General features: G+C 37.0%; 1 protein-coding gene across 1 annotated transcript in view; it reads right to left on the bottom strand.

Annotated features, from left to right (window-relative positions):
* The window catches only part of PAK1 (p21 (RAC1) activated kinase 1), a 182530-nt gene that overhangs the window by 107014 nt on the left and 69172 nt on the right, over positions 1-6344 (bottom strand). The window lies entirely within an intron of this gene.

The following is a 6344-nucleotide window of genomic DNA, read 5'->3' as shown; positions in this document are numbered from 1 at the left end:
AAAAAAAAAAAAATGAAAAATAAAAACATACAAATGGCCAACAGGTATATCTAAGAAAAGCTTAACATCATTAGTTGTCAGAGAAATGCAAATCAAAACTACAGTGAGGTATCGTCTCACCCAGTTAATATGGCTTTTATCAAAAAGATAGACAAAAATGAATGCTGGCAAGAAGGATGGGGAGAAAGGGGAACTGTGACACACTATTGGAAGGAACATAAATTAGTGCAACCACTATGGATAACAGTTTGGAGGTTCTTCAAAAAACTAAAAATAGAACTACCATATGACCCAGCAATCCCACTGCTTGGTTTATTACTAAAGGAGGGGAATGCAGTATACCAAAAAGATATCTGCACTCCCATGTTTATTGTATAACACTATTCACAGTAGCCAAGATATACTATCAAACTAAGTCTCCATCAGAAAAAAGAAACTGTGGTACATGCATACACAATGAAATATAATATAGCCACCAAAAAAAAAAAAAACATGAAACCCTGCCATTTGAAACAACATAGATAGCACTGGCAAGCATTATGTTAAGTGAAATAAGCTAAGCACAAAAAGACAAATTTTATATATTCTCACTCATATGTGGAAACTAAATATTAAAAATAATTGATCTCATATAGATGAAAGTAGAATGATGATTACCAGAGGCCAGGAAAGGCAGCAAGGATGGAGGGTATAAAGTGGGGATGGTTAATGGGTACAAAATTATAGTTAGATAAGCAGAATGAACAATATTTGACAGCATAACAAAGTGACCATAATCAATAATCATTTAGGGTATCTTTTAAAATAGCTGACAGGGGCAGTGCCTGTGGCTCAAAGGAGTAGGGCAGCAGCCCCATATACCGGAGGTGGCAGGCTCAAACCCAGCCCCAGTCAAAAACTGCAAAAAATAAATATAATTAATTAAATTAAATAACTGAGAGAAGGAAACTGGAATGTTCCTAATGCAAAAATATGTTAAGTGTCTGAGGTGATAGATACCCTAATTACTCTCATTTGATTAATTCACATGGTATGCATGTATCAAAACTATTATGTACGCATAATTTAAAATAAAAATTTTTAATATACAGTATTACCCCATAAATGCATCAATGTACAAAGTTATGATTTAATAAAAAATAAAGAAAAAATAAAAGTGGTTCTATTTTTATTGTTTTTACTACTTTTTAATTATGAAATATTTCATTTTGTAAAATAAAATACAAATATTTATGGTACATATTTATCTCTATATCAATATGTACAGAGACATATGAAGAGAAATAATAAAATGAACATGTTATGACTTACCAATTAAAAAATTAGTTGAACATCTCAAGAATGTAGAAACAAACACAAAAAAATAAATAAATATACAGTATTAGGCAGAACCACTAACATCTTCAACAGGAAGGATCAAATTCAGACATTTTCTATTTTAGATTTCAGTTCTGTAAAAACCAAACGCTAGCTGTTAATAGCAGATTAACTCATTGGCTCATATACTCTCTTCTTCTCAACAGTGGATACTGTAATAGGCAACCTGGCTAAGTTTGGCTCCTTCTGATGAAACACAAACTTATGAGATTGAGGCATTCTGGAAAGGTGCCAGAAGTTTTATTTATTATTGAAGGCTAATAGCTTATTACGAAGGAAGAAATTATTAGCTGAAGAACTAAGAAAAGCAGAATCAAATAAGGTAGAATGGACTTTAGAAACAAGGCTGTATACTTAAAAAAATTAAATCCTAGAGATCTCAAATGCCTTGCTGAAGTTAGCAGTTAACTTGTTTTAAGTATAGCAACTTCTTTCATTTATATAGTATTTTGGTTTGCAAAGTAAATAATTAACAAACTATTCTTACAAGCCATGGGTCCTGGCTAGCAATGTTATATCTGTTTAGTCATCTTAGGCCTAACCAGGCCCTTTTAGGTCACAAATCTGTCTTCCCCAGACATCAGTTTGCAACTCATACTAACTGTATTATAAAAACTTATGATCAATAATAATTTTAAAATTTGGTTTTGTTGGCTCGGCACTTGTGGCTCAAGTGTGGCTCTACTGTGATTCAAATGCCTAAGGATTTGAAAATAATTGTTTTTATTTAATTGTACAATCACAAATAATTTTAAGAACAATTCATTTGCTGAATGAAAATTACAATTTTCTGATAGCGCCAGTTAAATTTATAAGACAGTCAGTCGACAATGATGATTTAGTTTTAAAATAAACATCTAGGCTTGGCGCCTGTGGCTCAAGCGGCTAAGGCACCAGCCACATACACCTAAGGTGGCGGGTTCAAATCCAGCCCGGACCTGCCAAACAACAATAATGGCTGCAACCAAAAAATAGCCGGGCGTTGTGGCAGGTGCCTGTGGTCCCAGCTACTTGGGAGGCTGAGGCAGGAGACTCGCTTGAGCCCAGGAGTTGGAGGTTGCTGTGAGCAGTGAAGCCATAGCACTCTACCCAGGGGGACAGCTTGAGGCTCTGTCTCAAAAAATAAAATAAAATAAAATAAACATCTAATATGCTATTTTTTTCTTATAGTAATTAGATTGCTGGGCCAGCTGCCTATGAAGGACACTCTCTGAAGTGAGATGGAGTATTAAATAAACAATAAAAACTTATAAAAATATTGTAAGTAAAGACACAAGCAAAGGAAAGAGAAATGAGGAAAAAAAAAAATAGAATCCACTTAGTGCCAGTTCATCACAAAGCAACCAGTCATAAGTCAAAACATACTTATTGAAGCTCAAACAAAGCAAAGATGAGCAGTTAGCTTCTTGGTTGACTCCCTCCAATGGAGCATATGTTCCACAAGGCCAAAGACTTTGTCTTTGTCTCCAGACCTCAGAACTATGCCTTGCTTATGGGAGGTGATAGATAAGTAATAGGTAAATGAAGGAATGAATAAACGAATGAATGGAGCTAGAAAGACCAGTCAGGAAAACACTTCAGAGAAATCTGAAGGCCAGGAAAGGATTTCTAGTGCAGTTTTAGAGCAGCCTAAAGAAGTGATTGCCCAGAAGCGATCACTCTTCTCATCGAGTCATACAAATCACCTTGTGCTCTCCCAACCGATTAAACAGTGAGAGAGAGAGAGAAATGGAGAATTCTGTAAGAACAATACAATAATCAGGAGTGTCCAACAATGAAAGGAAGAATCTTTGAGGTATTATATTAATGTTCCCAAGCAACCCTTCAGCAGGGAAGCTGCAGCAACAAACTACTCTCCCATAATTTTCCCCTCTGCCTATTCCTTAGAACTCAGCTCAAATGTCACTACCTCTATGAAGGCTTCCTAGAATCCCTCGAACAGAATTAGTCACTCCTAATTATAGCCCTCAGAGAAGTCTGCTGAAACATTTATTCCAATTTACTAAAAGTATTTGTTAGCATTAATTTTCACTTCTAGATTAGAAAGGCACTGTATCTCCTCATTTACTACATATCCCCAGCCAAGAATAAGGCAGCTTCAATAAAACAGACAGCAACACATATTTTTATGGAATGATATAGACTTTAAATACACTTCTAAAAATCACATTAAAAAGTCACTAAAGTAAAATGACTTTCAAATGCCTAACCAATGGCCATTCTTCCCTTCATCCTTGCCAAATAAACCCTAATTTTCTCCAGGAAAGTAATTAGACACCTAAACATTTGTTTTCCCAGACTCTCTTAAAGTTAAGTGTGCCCATGTGACATAATTCTAGCAGTAAGCTTGGAAGAATTCTGAGAAAATGGCTGCTTTAATTATAAAATAGGAAGAGTGTTGGTTCTGCCTTTCACCCCTCTCTTCCTCAAACATTCTTTCTGGAGCTACAATAGCTATTTTATAACCATAAAGTCATAAGCACAAGAGTTGAAAGCACACACTCTAAAGCTGGCAGAGTGAAAAAACAGAAAGAGCCCAGGTCCCAAATGGTATTGTTGGCATCTGAAGCCAAGCCAACAACAACCACCTCCCTCCTTCTCATTAAGTGAAGAAAATTAATTACTACATCTTAAGTCACTAGGAGGTTTTTTACTACTTAGCACTGAAAATATTTTTAAATGATACAAATAAGAAGCATACTAGAGAATCAAGACAAAGATGCTTCTCACCAGTCTGAATCATCAATTCCTTGTAAGCCACTGGTCCCTTATCATAAGTAATTTATTAGCATGAGATTGAAAATGATCTGAGCAAATTAAGATAATACAGAGTAGAAATGAAAGGAAGACTGAGAGTATGCGTCACAATTTTATGTTCCCTAAAAGCCAGGCAATCACTCTCCCCAGTAAGCCCTCTTTAAAAAAAAAAAACATAGTAATGCTACAAGCCATCTACTGGGAAAATGACTTTGCTTACAAATATAAAATACATACAGACAGACATACACACATATGCCCACACCCCTTAGGATAATGGTAATAATCAATGGGATACAGTTAATAAAGTAGAAGAAAATTAAAGAATACTACCAACATCCCTTGATAAAGACAGCTATTGCAATTCATGACCAAATTTTGCTCTGAGTCTCCCAGAAACCAAAACAAAAATCAAAAGGAGAAGGGTGAGACTCAAACTAGTTTACACCCACTGTCTCATGAAGGAAGCATTTCAGTTTCGGTAAAAAAACAAAAAAACTATTATTCGTAAAAACAGGGTTGGAAAACTTTTTTCAGCAAAAGCCCAGATAGCAAGTATTTTAGGCTTTGCAGGCTATTTCATCTATCTCAACAGCTCAACTCTCCCTTTTTTTTTTTTTTCTTTTGAGACAGAGTCTCACTATGTTGCCCTGGGTAGAGTACCATGGTGTCACAGATCACTGCAATCTCCAACTCTTGGGCTTAAGTGATTCTCTTGCTTCAGCCTCCTAAGTAGCTGAGACCACAAGCGCCTGCCATGATGCCCAGCTATGTTTTTTTTTTTTTTTTGGTTGTAGTTGTCATTGTTGTTTTGGCAGGCCTGGGCTGGGTTTGAGCCTACCAGCTCCGGTGTATGTGGCTGGTGCCCTAGCTGCTGAGCTATAGGCCCCAAGCCTCAATTCTCCCTTTGTAACACAAAAGGAGCCACAGACAATATGTAAACAAATGTGTGCAGCTATGTTCTAACAACATCTTGTTTACAAAACAGGCAATGGGTCATATTTGTCCCACTGGCTATAGTTTGATGACCCTTGAGTCAAAGGACTCAATGAATATGAGTGCCAGGCCCCAGCTGATTTAGAATATCAGTTCACTGGAAGAATGCTGGGCATCTCACAGAAGTCTGGAGAAGGCTAAAGAAACAAGGCTTAAAGGCTTAACTTTCAGAACAAGCACAAAGATATAATGAAGAATTAGTTTAGGGCGGTGCCTGTGGCTCAAAGGAGTAAGGTGCCAACTCCATATATCAGAGGTGACAGGTTCAAGCCCAGCCCTGGCCAAAAACTACAAAAAAAAGAATTAGTTTAGACCAATGAGGAAACCATGACAGCTACTTTTGATCACTAGATGCTAGAACGGGTTCCCCATTACTTTCTCTCTCATGTCTTTAAGCCTTAAATTTAAGTATGGTGTGGGCTCATCAGATTGTTGAAATTAAGGTCACCAGAAGCAGGAAAGCTCAGAAAGCAATTATCTAAGGATCGCAACCTTGCCCCTAACAAGATTTATAAAGCAGGGAACATAAAATGTTATCCATTTAGTTATTAGTTATCACCTATTGATACCTTTTCTACCCATATATAGTTTTTTTCTAATGCTTCATCCTAACATATTGTAACTAACTCTAACAAACCAACAATGTTCTCACCGTGTCCCCCAAAAGAGGATCACAGAAAATATTGATCAATTACTATATCCCAGCATTAAATTCTAAGGAATTTATCTTTCATTTGTTGAATTCCTTAAATACCAATTAAATACCTCTAAATCTCAGGGCCTTTGTTCAGGCTGTTACCTTTGCTCAGAATCCCTCATTTCTCATTATCCTCCTTTGTTTCCTTGTAAAGAAAGTCTGCAGGTGCCATCTCCTCTTCCTGGCCATCTCTGATGCAGTCCTCACCTAAAGGCTTGAGTTGGCTCTCCACCTTGAAGAAAACTCTTAATGGCTTATCTATCACTAGTGTCTTGTATCTCCACCCAGATGATAAGTCCCTTTGTTTAGGAAATGTTTCATTCATTTCTGTTCCCTCAGTATCTCATAGAAAGTTTCCAGCACATGGAAAATTCTCAATAATTATATCTATTGGCTCGGCGCCTGTGGCTCAAGCGGCTAGGGCGCCAGCCACATACACCTAAGGTGGCGGGTTCGAATCCCCAGCCCGGGCCCGCCAAACAACAATGATGGCTGCAACCAAAAAATGGCCAGGCGT

The sequence above is a fragment of the Otolemur garnettii genome, unplaced genomic scaffold (genome assembly GCF_000181295.1).
Source record: "Otolemur garnettii isolate 467f Iridium unplaced genomic scaffold, OtoGar3 scaffold00001, whole genome shotgun sequence".
Taxonomy (NCBI): Eukaryota; Metazoa; Chordata; class Mammalia; order Primates; family Galagidae; genus Otolemur; species Otolemur garnettii.
Note: the sequence above shows the minus strand (reverse complement) of the source record. Positions and strands in the feature narration are given on the sequence as shown.